Genomic DNA, 16,786 nt, shown 5'->3' on the forward strand with positions numbered 1-16,786 from the left:
ATAGGCGTGAGCCACAGCTGATTTCAGGTTTTAAAGAAGTTCTATAGGTGAAGTGTTATCAAACAGCATTGCATGCTGCAGATATCTGTTGTGAAAAGAAGAGTCAATCAGTATGATAAACTTTATCTTATTTTAAGAAGTTGACATACACACCCTAACCTTCAGCAGTCAGCACCCTGATTAGGTGGTGGTTAGCCAGCAACCTTCAGCATTGAAGAAAGACCCTCCAGCAGCAAAAAGATTATGACTTACTGAAGGGTCAGATAATCTCTAGCATTTTTTAGGAATAAAATATTTTAAAGCAAGCTACTTGTTTCTTTAGACATAATGCTATTGCAAACTTAATAGACTACAGTATAGTATAAACATAACCTTTTTTTTTTTTCTGACAGAGTCTTGTTCTGTCACCGAGGCTGGAGTGCAGTGGCACGATCTCGGCGCACTGCAGCTTCCACCTTCCATATTCAAACGATTATTCTGCCTCAGCCACCGAAGTAGCTGGTATTACAGACACCTGCCACTATGCCTGGCTAATTTTATGTAGTTTTAGTAGAGACAGGGTTTCCCAATGTTGGCCAGGCTGGTCTTGAACTCCTGACCTCAGGTGATCCACCTGCCTTGGCCTCCCAAAGTGCTGGCATTACAGGTGTGAGCCACCACACCCAGCCTGTAAACATAACTTTTATGTCTATTGGGAAACAAAAAAAAAAGGTGTGATTTGTTTTATAATTATATTCACTGTATTGGAGTGATTTAGAACCAACTCGCAATATCTCTGAGGTATGCCTTTATGTATACAAGGTGCTAATCTAGATTACTCCATGAGTCTTCTCTAACAGTAAAAACTTTTGTTGTCATTTCCTTTACGCATTTACTATTTTTGAACAGACTCACTATCAGGTAGCAAAGTTACTTCCTAAGTAAGAGACTTCTTATTATCAATTGTTTTCAGTATTTGCAATCTCTGAACATACTCCTGCTCTTTTAGTAGAGATGAAAAACATTATTTTACTTTATTCTTTCATAGTAGTATCTTGAATAGATTTTTACCTTTTTATCTAGAGTTATCAAATGTTCCACAGAAGTAATATGTTTCTTTTACAAGCTGAATTCATTATTATTATTTTTTACCTCCTTTGCTTTTTTTCATAGTGTTTGCCTCCTTTAGTGAATTGTTCGTGAGGGCTTAGCACTGGTGCTCATTATGAACTATCGAAGATTCAGTTTTTACCAAAGATAGCATTTGAAGAATATAGGAGATTCTCAACTAAAGCATCATTTAAAAAGACATCGACAATTCCTGATGAGTTGAGACTCCTGGATTGTCATAGGATGGTTGTGGCTTCCTAAATCTGTATCTTTACATGCATTCTCTAAAAGTCCACACAGACCAACAAAGAGATAAAATAAAACCAATTAACCACAATCTGTGTCTTCAGCATAACCAGTAGACACGCTTCAAATTATTACAGAGATAAATAAATAACCAAATATAGCCTACACAACCTCAGAGAGCACTGCAGGGAGAGTTAAAACTGCAGAAACTACATGGAGAAGAGGAGAGGGAAATGGGGAGCCAGGAGCCGAACGGTAATAGCACACAATGAAAATAACCTTTAGAAAGAAAAATTCCTACACTAGTTGGAAAATAGTACTATCTGGTCTTAGATTAGATTCTAACATTGGCTACTCAAAAGTACATGGGATTCCAGGTGACAGGTCAGGAAAGTACCACTTTGGGGTTGTAGTTGTTCCCCTTTAATACCTGGTGCTGAAAAGAAAGAAGCAAGAAGGAGAAATGAAGTGTTCTGTAGAAATAAGAAAACCACAAAATCAGAAGACAAACTAACCACCCCACTTTGGCCTCAGTTCAGAAGAGGGAGCATTTGAACTAAAAATCCTAGATACTTATTCCAGATTGTTACCCTTACTGCATATAATTTTTATTGCTGGTGAAGGAAAAAATTATACACTGAACAGGAAATTTCATATAAGATACATACAAAGGTGCTACAAAGAAGAAAGCAGAAAATAAGAATCAAAACATTTTAGCTATTAAAAATTTTCTGTGCTCGCGTTGGCAGCATGTATACTAAAATTGGAATGATACAGAGAAGATTAGCATGGCCCCTGTACAAGAATGACACGCAAATTTGTGAAGTGTTCCATATTAAAAAAAAAAAAAAAAAAAAAAAAATTTCAGCTAAGCCATTCATGAGGCAGTTATCATTAACAGAACACCATGACCTATATTAAATATTCTTAAATAAGCCTTTGCAGATAAGAAGAGAAGAAACCTTCAAGTTATACATTCGGAAACGTAGAACCGAAGTAAACACCAGGAAGAAGTATAATTAGAGTTGACCAGAAGAAATTGAAGAAAATGACAAAATTGTTGTAAAAATTAAGACTAAATTTCAAGGTGCCCAAGGAAGACTAGAGGTGATTGAAAATTTAATAAGGGGCATTGAGGAAAGAGATGAAAACAGGCAAATGAGAAGGTAAAGGATCAGAGAAAAGATTGTAATACAGAAGATATTCAAAAAGATCCAGCATACATTCAACTGGAATTTTTAAAAAGGAAAACAAATGGTGAAACAGAGATAGTATTTAAAAATATAAGCTTTTTGTAAATAAAGGAAAACCAGAATCTGTTTATTGAAAGGACCTACTATATGCTTGTGAAAATTGACCTGTAACAGTCAACTCAAAGACATAGTATAGGAAAACTTTTATACTTTAAAGAGAAAAACAAATACAAATAAAAATCCTTAAGGTCTCCATGCAAAAATAATATTTAAAATGGAAAGAAAGGCCAGGCATGGTGATCCACTCCTGTAATCTCAGCGTCTTTGGGAGGCCAACTTGGGCGGATCACTTGAGGTCAGGAGACCAGCCTGACCACTATGGTAAAATCTCATCTCTACTAAAAATAGAAAACTTAGCTGAATGTGGCTGTGCACTGCTGTAATCCTAGCTACTTGGGAGGCTGAGGCACGATAATCGCTTGAGCCTGGGAGGTGGAGGTTGCAGTGAGCAGAGATTGCACAACTGCACTTCAGCCTGGGCAGTAGAGTGAGACACCATCTCAAATTAAAAAGAAAAAGGAAAGAAAGTCAGATTGGCATCAGACTTCCACAGAGCAATACAGAATTTAATAGTGGGGAAGTAACTGAAGGAGTAAGAACTTTATATTGAACCAAGCTGTCCAGCAAAAATCAAGGCTATAGAAAAATCCTGTTAAACATAGAAAAACCCAGGGAATACTGTATTCTTAGCCTTCCAGAAGAAGCTTCTAAAATTTGCACTGTTTAATACAGTAGTCACTCTTCAACATGGCTGTTGAGCATTTGAAATGAAGCTAGTCTAAATTCAGATGTGCTGTAAGTCTAAAAAGCATATCAGTTTCAAAGACTTAGTACAAATTAAAACATGTAAAATAGACATTAATAGTTTAAAAATATTTATTACATATTAAATCTTTTTATTGTAGTATGGGCTCTGGGATACATGTGCACTTCCTGTATCCTGTATGGGTACATACATGCTATGGTGGTTTGTGGTCTCCATCCTGCCCACTCCCCTCCCCCTGGACCCATCGCCTACATCAGGCGTTTCTCCATTTCTCCCGGTGTTATCTTTCCCCATCCTCCCTGCCTGCCCCTGCCCCCTCACTGCTGTCCCTCCACTCCCCAACCTAGCCCTGCGAGTGTTGTTCCCTTTCTTGTGCCCAAGTGTTCTCATTATTCATCACCTGCCTCTGAGTGAAAACATGTGTTGTTTGGTTTTCTGTTCCTGTGTCAGTTTGCTGAGAATGATGGTTTCTAGGTTCATCCAAGTCTCTCCAAAGGACGTGAACTTACTGTATTTTATGGCTGCATAGTATTCTGTGGTGTAGATGTGCCACATTTTCTTTGTCCAGTCTATCATTGATGGGCATTTGGGTTGGTTCCAGGTTTTTGCTCTCGTAAACAGCACCACAATGAACATATATATGCATGTGTCTTTATGATAGAATGATTTATAATCCTTTGGGTATATACCCAATAATGGGATTGCTGGGTCAAATGGAATTTCTATTTCTAGATGCTTGAGGAATCACCACACTGTCTTCCATAATGGTTGAACTAATTTACACTCCCACCAACAGTGTAAAAGTGTTTCTTTTCTCCACATCCTCTCCAGCATCTGTTGTCTCCAAATTTTTTAATGATTGCCATTCTAACTGGCATGAGATGGTATCTCAATGTGGTTTTGATTTGAATTTCTCTAATGACCAATGGTGATGAGCATTTTTTCATATGTTTATTGGCCACATATTTGTCTTCTTTTGAAAAGTGTCTGTACATATTAAATCTTATTTAAAAATTCGTGAAATATTTACAAGTGCTTCGTTTCTACTGAAGTTTTATAGGCCAGCATTTCTTGTATTGTGGTAGTAACTGATCAAAGTGTTTTTTTGTTTGTTTGTTTGTTTTACGACAGAGTTTTACTCTTGTTTCCCAGGCTGGAACACAGTGGCGCAATCTCACCGCATCCTCCACCTCCCGGGTTCAAACGATTCTCCTGCCTCAGCATCCCAAGTAACTGGGATTATAGGCATGTGTCATCACACCCAGCAAATTTTTTGTATTTTTAGTAGAGACAGATTTCTCCATGTTGGTCAGGCCAGCCTTGAATTCTCGACCTCAGGTGATCTGTCCACCTTGACCTCCCAAAGTTCTGGGATTATAGGTGTGGGCCACTGCACCTGGCCCAAAGTGCTTTTAAGACTTGGGCCAGTCGGTGTGATATGATGGAAAATGCAGGTTAGAAGAAAATAGTAAATAAATATAATATACAATAAACATTATAATATGTAATATAATAAATATAATAGGGTTATTCAGTAGAGGAAGAGAACTTTAAAAAAAAAATTAAGTTCTGGGATACGTGTGCAGGGAGTGCAGGTTTGTTACATAGGTAAATTTGTACCATGGTGGTTTGCTGCACCTGTCAACACATCACCTAGGTTAAAGCCCCACATGTATTAGCTGTTTATCCTGATGCTCTCCCTCCCCATACCCCCTAACAAACCCCAGTGTGTGTTGTTCCCCTCCCCGTGTCTATGTGTTTTCTTTTTTCAACTCCCACTTAGGAGAACATGCAGTGTTTGGGCTGCTGTTCCCATGATAGTTTGCTGAGGGTAATGGCTTCCTGCTACATCCATGTCCCTGCAGAGGACATAATCTCATTCCTTTTTATGGCTGCATAGTATTCCATGGTGTATATGTACTACATTTCCAGTCTATCACTGATGGGCATTTTGTTGGTTCCATGTCTTTGCTGTTGTGAATAGTGCTGCAGTGAACATACACATGAATGTATCTTTATAATAAAATGACTTATATTCCTTTGGGTATATACCTAGTAATGGGATTGCTGGATCAAATGGCATTTCTGGTTCTAGATCTTTGAGGAATCGCCACACTGTCTTCCGCAATGGTTGAACTAATTTACATTCCCATCAGCCATGTAAAAGTGTTCCTATTTCTCCACAGCCTCACCAGCATCTGTTGTTTCTTGACTTTTTAGTAATCACCATTCTGACTGGTATGAGTTGGTATCTTGTGGTTTTGATTTGCTTTTATCTAATGATCAGCGATACTGAGCTTTTTTTCATGTTTGTTGGCCCTATAAATGTCTTCTTTTGAGAAGTATTTGTTCACGTCCTTTGCGCACTTTTTAATGGGGTTGTTTTTTTCTTGTAAATTTGTTTGATTTTCCTTGTAGATTCTGGATATTAGACCTTTGTCATTGGATAGATAGCAAAAATTTTCTCCCATTCTATAGGTTGTCTGTTAACTCTGATGATAGCTAGCCAGTTTTCCCAGCACCATATATTAAATAGGGAATCCTTCCCCCATTGCTATTTTTTTTTTGGTCAGGTTTGTTGAAGAGCAGATGATTGTAGATGTGCTCTTATTTCTGAGATCTCTATTCCGTTCTATTGGTATGTGTGTCTGTTTTTGTACCAGTACCATGGTTTTGGTTACTGTAGCCTCGTAGTATAGTTTGAAGTTGGGTAGCGTGATGCTACTAGCTTTGTTCTTTTTGCTTACAATTGTCTTGGCTATACAGGCTCTTTTTTGGTTCCATATGAATTTTAAAGTAATTTTTTCTAAATTTGTGAAGAAGGTCAATGGTAGTTTAATGGGAATAGCATTGAATCTATAAATTACTTTGGGCAGTATGGTCATTTTCATGATAATTGATTCTTCCTATTCATGAGCATGGAGGGTTTTTCCATTTGTTTATGTCCTCTCTGATTTTCTTGAGTGGTCATTTGTAGTTGGTAGATAACATTTTTAAAGGAATTTTAGGTTCATTTTTCCAAGGTTACATTCTAAGGAGATGGTGATATAAAGGAGCTAAGATATGTTCTATGTGCTTAATCTAGAGAAAACAGTGTATATTCAAATATATTCTTACCTAGGAATTTATAGGAGTGGGAGCATGGAAAGGCTTGAATATGACTGGGAGAGTGAGAAAGACCATCTTAAAATCAAATCTCTCCACAATCCATGAGGTTAGTAACAGAAGCCAGATATTTAACAGTGATACTGGGTGCTGTCTGCCCCCTGATATGCTTTGAAGCACTGTACTTTATAAAGGGCAAAAAAAGGACTCTCATGATGTGCAGTTGCCAGAAGGATACAAATCTCCATTGGTATTTGCAGTTAGTGATTGAAGCCTTGGCAGAAGATCTGGGTTTGCTAACATTAGCTAATGAATGTTACCATTTTTGCTTCTTAAGTTTGCTACATTTGAAAAACTTTCTATGTTCCTAACACAGAGTAAATGTGTAAGAGAGAAATGTGATTTGAAATGATGCTGTATGCCAAATACATACTGAAGGTTTGCCACTCTCAGTATTTATAGTACCAGTCCTGACTTACTATCACTAAAGACTACATTTTAAATTATACTTGAGGAAGAAGAGATGAGTTTGTTCCTGCTGTGTCTTTCTTTCTTTTTTTTTTTTTTTTCTTTTTTTGATGGAGTTTTGCCCTTGTTGCAAAACAAGGCTGAAGTGCATGGCATGGTCTCGGCTCACTGCAACCTCTGCCTTCTGGGTTCAAGTGATTCTCCTGCCTTAGCTTCCCGGATAGCTGGGATTACAGGCATTCACCACCATGCCTGCCTAATTTTGTATTTTTAGTAGAGACAGGGTTTCTCCATATTGGTCAGGCTGGTCTTGAACTCCCAACCTCAGGTGATCCACCTACCTCGGCCTCCCAAAGTGCTGGGATTACAGGTGTGAGCCACTGTGCCCAGTCTTCTGTGTCTTTCTGACATTATTTTTCATCAGGGTTCCATGTCTGTCACCGTACCTATAGCCAGCCTAGTCTGTGGACATACACCTGATTGAAGTTAATTGGCTTCTCTAATCGTATAAGCAGTAACCCAGTGTGTCAGTCCATTTGTGCTGTTATAACAGGATAGCACACACCAGGTAAATTACAAATAGTAGAGATTTATATTTCTCCCTGTTCTGGAGTCTCAGAAGTCCAGGATCAAGGTACTAGTAGGTTCAGAGTCTGGTGACATGCCATACCTCATTGCTGGCACCTTATTACTGCATTTTCACGACAGATGGCGGGAAGGGAAGGAGATCGAGAGAGCGAGGCAGCTCTCTGAAGCCTCTTGTATAATGGCGTTAATCCATTAATCCAAAGCTTCACCTTTTACTACAGTCATACTGGGGATGAAGTTTTAGTACATGACTTTTGGGTGGGACACAACATTCAAACCACAGCACCCAGTATGTCCTGAATGTGTTCAAGATTATAAGGCATGTAAATTGGCATTTTATTTGGTATAATGAGTTGGAAATGAATTAATATCAGTATCTGCATAAGAATTATGTATTCTCAACAGAATGCTAGTTTGATGTAAAAGAAAATAGCTTAAAGTAATAAATAGGTTAGATAAATGTGTTTTCATTATCTTCACTGTGTTTGTAGATGTTTGAATTTGAAATTAAAGGCAAGAGTAGTATCATGCTACTTTTTACTTCAATGGTACTTGACAGTCCAAGTAGGTTGTATTCCCTCTAGAAAGTTTTCTTACATTGTCTAAATGCTTTAATGTTTACCTCTTACTCTTCAGATTTTCTGAGTACCCGTTTGGCATTGTAAAACAAAGAAGGTTTCATCATTGGGTGCCTTGGAATCTATAATAAGACATTTCTTGGAAATAATAAAATTTAGTCAATTTTTTTTCTTATGGAAGCTTCTTTGTAAAGTATATGTATTCTTGTTATCTGTTTGTCTAATATTGTGCTGTTACCTTACCATGCTATTTTAATTATGGTAGCTTTATGGAGGAAATTTCCTAATATAAATCTATTTTTTAAAAAGTATTATTGTTTTCATGGGTTTGTTATATCAGAAATTTTATAAATATTTTGTCATATTTCTGAAAAATCCTATTGGAATTGTAATAAGTCATAAATTAATTTGGGGAGAATTGAAAATGTCTCTATTTTGTCCGCCAGTCTAGGGGCATGGATTGTATCTTCTGCTAATCTAGTCTTTTTATGTCTCAGTAAGATTAGGTAGTTTGGTTCATATGCTTTCCATACATTACTTTTAAAAAATAATATTTCATATTTTGCATTTTTGTTGTTGGGTGTGGATTTTTTTCCTGTTATAACTTCTAAGTGATTTTTGTTAGAGATAAATGTGAAAGGTGTCTTGATTTTTATATTTTTGTATGTATTCAGCCACCTTCTGTTCTTAGTTAAAATTTTATCTAGTTCTCTTAGGTTTTGCAATCAGAACATCTACAAATGATACTTTTGTTTCCTCTTGCCCTTGTAACAAAAGGGCAAAAAAAAGAAAAAAAAAAGCTGACTTACTGTATTGGGTTAAGCTTCCAGTGAAATAGTAAATAACAGTGATACGGTTAGTGCCATATTTTAGTTTCAAATACTAATGGTATGCCCCTTTTGATGTTTCACCATTAAATAGAACATCTCTTGATTTTATGTAAAAGTTCTTTTTCATCTTAAGAAAATAATAAGGCTGCACACAGTGGCTCATGCCTGTAATCCCTGCATTTTGGGAGCATGAAGCAGGAGGATTGCTTGAAGTGGGGAATTTGAGACTAGCCTGGAGACCCCATCTCTACCAAAGAGAGTGTGAGAGAGAGAGAGAGAGAGAGAGAGAGAGAGAGAGAATGTGTATATGTGTGTGTGTGTGTGTATACATGTCAGGCATGGTGGTGCCATGTGGCAGGCTGATGCTCAAGCATAGAAGTTTGAGGCTGCAGTGAGCCATGATTGTGCTGCTGCACCTAGCCTAGGTGACAGAGCAAGACCCTGTCTCAGAAAGAAAAGAAGGGAAAATAATTAAAGAATAATTTCTTTAAAAAAAAAAAAAAAGATTTTAAACCACATTTTTTTTGCCAGATTACTAAGTGTTGAAAGTAGTAAATCTCTACCGTTTTATTGCTATAAAGCATGTTTATAATAAATTACTTGTTGGGAGCATTAAAAATAAGGTAACATTTTTATAAGAAGGAAAATACAATAAAGCTTTATAATATTTGAATCAAAGTCATTTAGTATACTAATGAAGTTCAATATAATTTATATCCTCTTTTGTATATTTAGGGACAAATATTTATCTAATGAGAATTAGTATGTAAAGAATGATTGCAATTATTAATATGTGTATGTATTAGAAAAATGATTATTCAAACATCTGACAAACAGGACATTTCTTAATCTAGTAATATATAGCTTCAAAAGTTTTTAAAGCTACATTCAATAAAGTATTGATTTTGCCACTAGAAAATTGGTTATACTTCAAGGTCATATTATATCAGCCTTTTAAGTCTATCTGTATGCCTATAAATTAATAAGCATTTATTTGTTAGTTTCTATTTATGTTATTCAACTCTGAAACTGAACTTAATTGCTTAAGATTTCAGTTACTTTAAAAAAAATGTAGTTTTACACAGATTCACATAAGTTAATGATGCCAAAAGAATTTTGGTATTTCAATATTTAAAAATATATGAATAGAAATTTTTATTTTTATTTATTTTATTTTTTAAACTTTTATTCTTTGGATAAATTTTTAATAAATTAGAACAAAATTTTTAAAATACTTGGCCTTAAAGACTGTTTTTATGATTCTAGAGGAAAAGAGAAACACATGTAACCAGAAAAATAGGTAATTCAAGTAATTTCTTCTACTTTGGGAAGAATTTTATATGAATCTTAATTCACACAAATCTGTTATTTATCCATTATATTAAATTGGAAGAGATATTACACCATGGGAATTTACAAATAAAAACTTATTTCATTTTTTATTGTCACTCATTTATGTACTATAATTTTCACTTTTTTTTGACTCATGAATATGTGTGATTATGCACAACCAAATGCAAAATTGTTGAAATAGGATGAATAATGCAAATATTAGATACGAAATAGAGAATAAAAGATTAGCTCTTGGCTTGAAGTAGTCAAGGTAAGGGAAGGATAGCCAAGAAATGGAAATGATCCTAAATTGAAAAAGAATTTGTAGAAGCACATTAAAATTAGATAGATTCTAGTTGAAGAAATATAGTTATCAGAAAAAAAAAAAATATATATATATATATATATTTTTTTTTTTTTTTGAGGCGGAGTTTCACTCTTGTTACCCAGGCTGGAGTGCAATGGCGCCATCTCGGCTCACCGCAACCTCCGCCTCCTGGGTTCAGGCAATTCTCCTGCCTCAGCCTCCTGAGTAGCTGGGATTACAGGCACATGCCACCATGCCCAGCTAATTTTTTGTATTTTTAGTAGAGACGGGGTTTCACCATGTTGACCAGGATGGTCTCGATCTCTTGACTTCGTGATCCACCCGCCTCGGCCTCCCAAAGTGCTGGGATTACAGACTTGAGCCACCGTGCCTGGCCCAGAAATATATATTCTTAACTGAATATAAGATACTACATTGTTTTCTATTTACTATACAAGAATATCTTGAAAATGCCATATTCTTTTTTTTTTTTTTTGAGACAGAGTTTCGTTCTTGTTACCCAGGCTGGAGTGCAATGGCGCAATCTCAGCTCACCGCAACCTCCGCCTCCTGGGTTCCGGCAATTCTCCTGCCTCAGCCTCCTGAGTAGCTGGGATTACAGGCATGCGCCACCATGCCCAGCTAATGTTTTGTATTTTTTTAGTAGAGACGGGGTTTCACCATGGTGGCCAGGATGGTCTCGATCTCTTGACCTCGTGATCCACCCGCCTCAGCCTCCCAAAGTGCTGGGATTACAGGCTTGAGCCACCGCGCCTGGCTAGAAAATGCCATATTCTTAATTTTGTATGGTTCATGGTCATTTTATTCTCTCTTAAATCTAATAATTGAAGAAATACGAATATTTTGTTTTTAATAAGGTAGGGTTCAGGTATAATTTTCTAGGGATATATATATATATAAAATGGGTTATATAATTAAGAGTTATTTATATAACTCAAATATATATATAATAGACTCTTAATTATATAATCCATTATATATATTTATATGTATAATATTCTATTAAGACTCTTAATTATATAACTCGAGTGTGTGTGTGTGTGTGTGTGTGTATATCATATATAATAACAAATACATACTTATTTTTAAAAATACTTATGGTCTTTGACAGAATTCCACATTTTTTTTCTTCAGAGGCCTAGCAAAATGCTTACATTTATATTCCTCTAGACAGTATGACATATCTTACTTACAGATTAGACCAGATAACAGATTGTGTGAACACTGGTATTGCCTTTGATTCATCCTAGGCAGTATTCTTTTCAACCCACTGAGAAGATACTGTCTACATTAAAACCTTATGGTTTAAAGCGCCATCCATAAATTAGCATATTGGCATCCTCTAGAAAATTAAATGCAAATTCCTGGGCCCCACCCCAAAACTATTGAATCATAATCTCTGGGGTTAGAGTTTAAGTATCTATAATTTAATAAGCTTTCCAAATAATTTTATGCAGCCTAAAATTTGAGAAGCATTTGTCTGAGCCATTGCTATCCGAGGGAAATATAATATGAGCCACATATATAACTTTATATTTTCTAGCAGCAATATTTAAAAAGGTAAAAAGAAATAGACAAAATTAAGTTTAATAATGTTTAATAACAATGTGATCAATATAAAAATCAAATATTTTTTTTTTAGCAATAAGTCTTTGAGATTATAGTTTATCTCAGTTTCAACTTGCTGCCTTTCACGTGCTCAACAACTGCATGTGGCTTGGTGGCTACTGGACTTGATGGCATACATCTAGAACTTGTTATTCAAAGACTAGTATATGATCCAAGAACATTAGCATGCGTACTGTCAGGGTAATTGCTTTACATACAGTACTTCTGTGTCTTCTAAAACAATTTTTTAAAAAAACAATTCAATCAAAAATCAAAACTTTGAACTTTTAATAAGCTGAATTAAGTACTGGAGTCAGATCATTTCCTTTTGCCCTTCATTATGTTATGATTATTCCCTTTTGAATTGACATTGCAATTTTTACTTTAAGATCAGTAGACATGTGGTCCCATTAGACACTGAACGTACTTGATTGCTTGTCAGCCGTCTGGCTAAGGCCAAGTGTAGACACTCAATATTCCTCTATGATGGCACTTATTATGACAAATTATAATTTAACATTTATCTATCAGTCTCCACCACACAAAAGAAATAAGCTTCTGTCATTACCAGGAGATAGCACAATGTTTGATACATCCTAAATAAATGCTAAGTGTTGAATACATGAATGAATGAGACCTGAAGATGGAGGGGTGTGTAGTCTAAATTTCACCCCATCAAAGCATGATATAACTGTATAAAATGCTCCTAATCTAACATTAAACTAAGTATTTAACATTTACGTTCAATGTTAGACTAAGTATTTAACAGCAGTATGACATAGCACAGCAGTATGAGCTCAGTTCTATTTGAATACAGGTAGTGCTCGACTTACGACCACGGTCGGGACCGCGGAACAGTCGTAACACGATTTGATCCTAAGTTGAGTAGGCTATATGTACAGTTATAATGGTGCACGCGGAGTTGGTAGTGCTGCCAGAAGCTGGTCCGCACTGTCGTACGCCCAGCTGGGCAACGTTTGCGCTGCCAGAGGCGGAGCAGTCGTGGCTAGCGATTGTGGTCGTGAAGTCGAATGGTCGTAAGTTGCATATAAGTCGATCAATACCTGTACTCACCAGATATTCTGAGTGGACTTCTTTGAAAAGTTAACTCAAATAAAGACTGTTAATTATATAACCCATCATATGTATATATATATGTGTGTGTATATATGAACTTTACACACAGTAGGCTACAATTGGGCCTGGTACCTGTAATGCCAGCACTTTGGGAGGCTGAGGCTGGAGTATCACTTGAGCCCAGGAGTTCAAAACCAGCTTGGGCAACGTAGTGAGACCTCATCTCTACCAAAAGAATTAAAACATTGGCCAGGCATGGTGGCGGGTGCCTGTGGTTCCGTCTACCTGGGAGACCAATGTGAGAGGATCACTTGGGTCCAGGAGGTTGAGGCTGTGGTGAACCATGATCATGCCACTGCATTCCAGCCTGAGCAACAGAGCAAGACCTTGTCTCAAGAAAAGATAAATAAGAATCTATAATTGATTTTACTGAGTCTTTTTTATGATCATGACCTACTTTTTAATATTAAACCTTACAAGGAGGCTCCAAAAGGCAGAGAAATCGGGTTGTTGTTTTGTTTCTTAAGAGACATACAGATTCATAGTCTAGGTTTTATCACACAATATTTTGTGAAGTGAGTCCATTTTAGATGCTTATAATTTTCTTTTCCATGGTTAAGTGTTACACATCTTTTCATTGTACTAAAGGAGCAAGCAGAATGTTTTTATTTGGCTCATAATAACTTAGTTGTGGATTGATCATCTTTTCATTCTGATGTGTGCATGTGGGAGGGATAATACAAAGGCAAGGCCATTTTCTGCAATGATGTCTGAAGGCTTAAAAGAACATTTCTGCATACCTTTTCTTATGAAAAAACTATAATCCAGGAGCTCATTAGCTTCATGCAAATTGAAAAGTTTAGTCTCTGCATGAGCTAGTGATTGGTAATTCTATGAAAAACTTGTATTCTTAACTTCAAAAGAAGTCAAGATTACTTGATGAAAGAATCTTAAAATATAAGACAGTCTCTTTATAAACTCAATCCTCTTTTCTCTTAGGAGTAATTATAACTACTACAACATCAATACATGTAACTTGCCTCATCTTTAGTATTCCCACAGCAGTTTATACATCCCTCCAGTTGAACTTATGTCAGTGTGTATTCATTTTTTGTATATGCTTTATTCATTTCTTCTGTTATAACTCTGTAAGAGCAGGTATGCAGTTCTATTCAACTAGCATTAATTGTGTACCACTATGCATTAGTTGGTAATCTTACCCTGGAGACTTTAGTGGTCTACATAGATAAGTAATATATAAGTTTTAATACAGTATAATACATTGTATAATGGAGCTGATTGCAAAGTGTTATAGAAACAGAGATGGATTCAACTCACATTTTTAAGAGTCTTTCCAAGTGTCACAGAGGGCATGACATTTTATCTGCGTCCTAATGGGTAAGTAGGCATTTTTATAGGCATACTGTTGTCCTTTTCCTTCTACCTAGCTTTTCTTCAAATCTTGGATAATACCAGTCATCTATTTTTTACAGCTTCTCATTACTGGTAGCCGTCAGCTGCTGGCCAAAAAATTATCCAGTAGTAGAGAATGTTGCTTTTAGAAATTTAGTGTCTGTAGTTTCAGCTGGTAGTGCTTTTACATATTCCTTCCTTGTAAAATGTATTTTTCTTTTTGACTTAGAATATGCTTTATTTTCTTTGATAACTCAGCTCAAACGTTACCTTATTTGCAGACATTTTCATGATATTTATACATCTTTGATTGTTTCTCATTATACCTTGTACATAACCTCCATAGTGGTATCAATCACATTGAATTGTGATAATTTATTAACTTCTCTCTTTCACTTACGGAGAGTTAGTTCTCTGAGGATATGATTTGTATCCTCTTTATTTTATATTTTCAACATAGTTGGGACTCAGTGTAAAAATACACTTTCCTTGGATGATCTCATCCACTCCCATGTCTCTGACTACTAAATATGCTCAGACAACTTGGAAACAATTATAATGCTGTGTGTAAGTATTGAAGTGGGGTAAGTTTGATAAGCAGAACCAAGGGATGCTAAATTTTGAAAATACACTGTATTTTAACGAGCGGAATGTGGGGGCCTGAGGACTCCTAAGCAAAGGAAGAGTATGTACAAAGTCATAGCGGTAAGAAAAGGATATAGTCCAGTAAGAAACTGAAAAGCTTGGAATGGCTAGCAAAAAGGGTACATGCAAGGAAGGGTCAAAAGCTGAAAATTGGAAAGGGCAAGTAAAAAGCAAGTAACTTTTACTTGAAAAGTGAGTAAAAATCAGATTTGTGTTTTAAAAAGATCACTGTAGAGACAGTGTGAAAGATGGGTTGAAGGAAAACTGAGAAGAAGAGGCTATCTTTTTCTGAGACACAAGTTAAGGATAGTTAATATCATAGATAAGTTTTGGTGGAAAGGAACAAAATGTTGCCATATCTAATGACCAGGAGTGGTGATCTGTTGACAGTGATGGAGAACATGGCATATACAGAGAATAATAAATGTTTGGAGTGTAGGAATATGGCATATCTAGAGAATAATAAATGTTTAGAGTTCCCGAGCCCAGGAAATGTGAAAGGGAAATGACTAAGGGTGAAAGGATAACTGACCAATGTTGAAGGGTCCAGTTAAGATTATAAATTATGAATTTGTAGTGATAACAGCAGGCCAAGTATATGACTAGATTCATCCAGTGCTGGGATTTAATAGCAAGGTGAAATAAATAGATAGGGTTTAGGGTACTGTGGTATACTAGAGTTGTTGAAATCATTGGGCTTTTTTTTTTCCAGTGTAGGTAAGCATGACATGAATTATGCAAAGTGCGCTGATAGAGAAAGAAGAATTTGAAAGAATAGAGGTTTCAGTGAGTTTTAAAAAATGTTTAATAGGTATAAAAGACATAGTAGAAGAGAAGACCGATCAGAAAGTGATTTCTAAATTTAAGCTTTCAACCATAGGGTAGTTCTACCTCTAATGATAGGCCCTGGGTGTGATTTTATGGTGGATTGTTAAAGAGCAGTGGAAATTACTAAAGTCAGGGAGTGTGGGGCCAAATTATTAACCCCTTTATGTAGATTCAGAGTTGTTCAGGATGATGGCAGGGGTTGAAGGGGAGAGAAAAACTGGGAGTAAGGTCCAGTGTACTGGAGAGTTGTTACGGTACTAATGATGAGAATGGGGAAAATATAATGTAACCAGATGGTGGAGGTTGAAAAGAGAGAAGCTGTTTTTGAATGAAGCCAGCAGACAAAATGTCTCAGATATTTTTGAGCTAAGAAAATACAACTTCAGCTCCAAGACTGGGTCTTGGGGTAGAAAGTGAAAAAAACAGAGTTGAGAAGTTCTGCTTGAGAGTACTTCAAGGGAAGTCTTCTGAGAGGAATTAACCTAGCTAAAAGTGAAAAGTAGGAGCTAAGAGTTTTGTGAGTGTCTGGATTTAAGAGATTCAAAGGGTACAGTAAAAAGTATTCAAAACTAAGTCTGAGAGGAAAATTCCAGTCTAAGGATGCGGCTGTGGGATGAGAAAGTCTTTCATTG

At 36.1% G+C, this 16,786-nt stretch overlaps 1 protein-coding gene and 1 non-coding gene across 6 annotated transcripts in view; both read left to right on the forward strand.

The window, feature by feature from the left end:
- The window catches only part of RAP1GDS1 (Rap1 GTPase-GDP dissociation stimulator 1), a 191,143-nt gene that overhangs the window by 40,899 nt on the left and 133,458 nt on the right, over positions 1-16,786 (forward strand). The gene's annotated exons all lie outside the window — the stretch shown is intronic.
- Positions 2,069-2,175, forward strand: LOC120363733 (U6 spliceosomal RNA). Its single transcript, XR_005579186.1, has one exon. It is a non-coding gene; the product is annotated as a U6 spliceosomal RNA (small nuclear RNA).

This window comes from Saimiri boliviensis, chromosome 3, assembly GCF_048565385.1.
Source record: "Saimiri boliviensis isolate mSaiBol1 chromosome 3, mSaiBol1.pri, whole genome shotgun sequence".
Classification (NCBI taxonomy): domain Eukaryota; kingdom Metazoa; phylum Chordata; class Mammalia; order Primates; family Cebidae; genus Saimiri; species Saimiri boliviensis.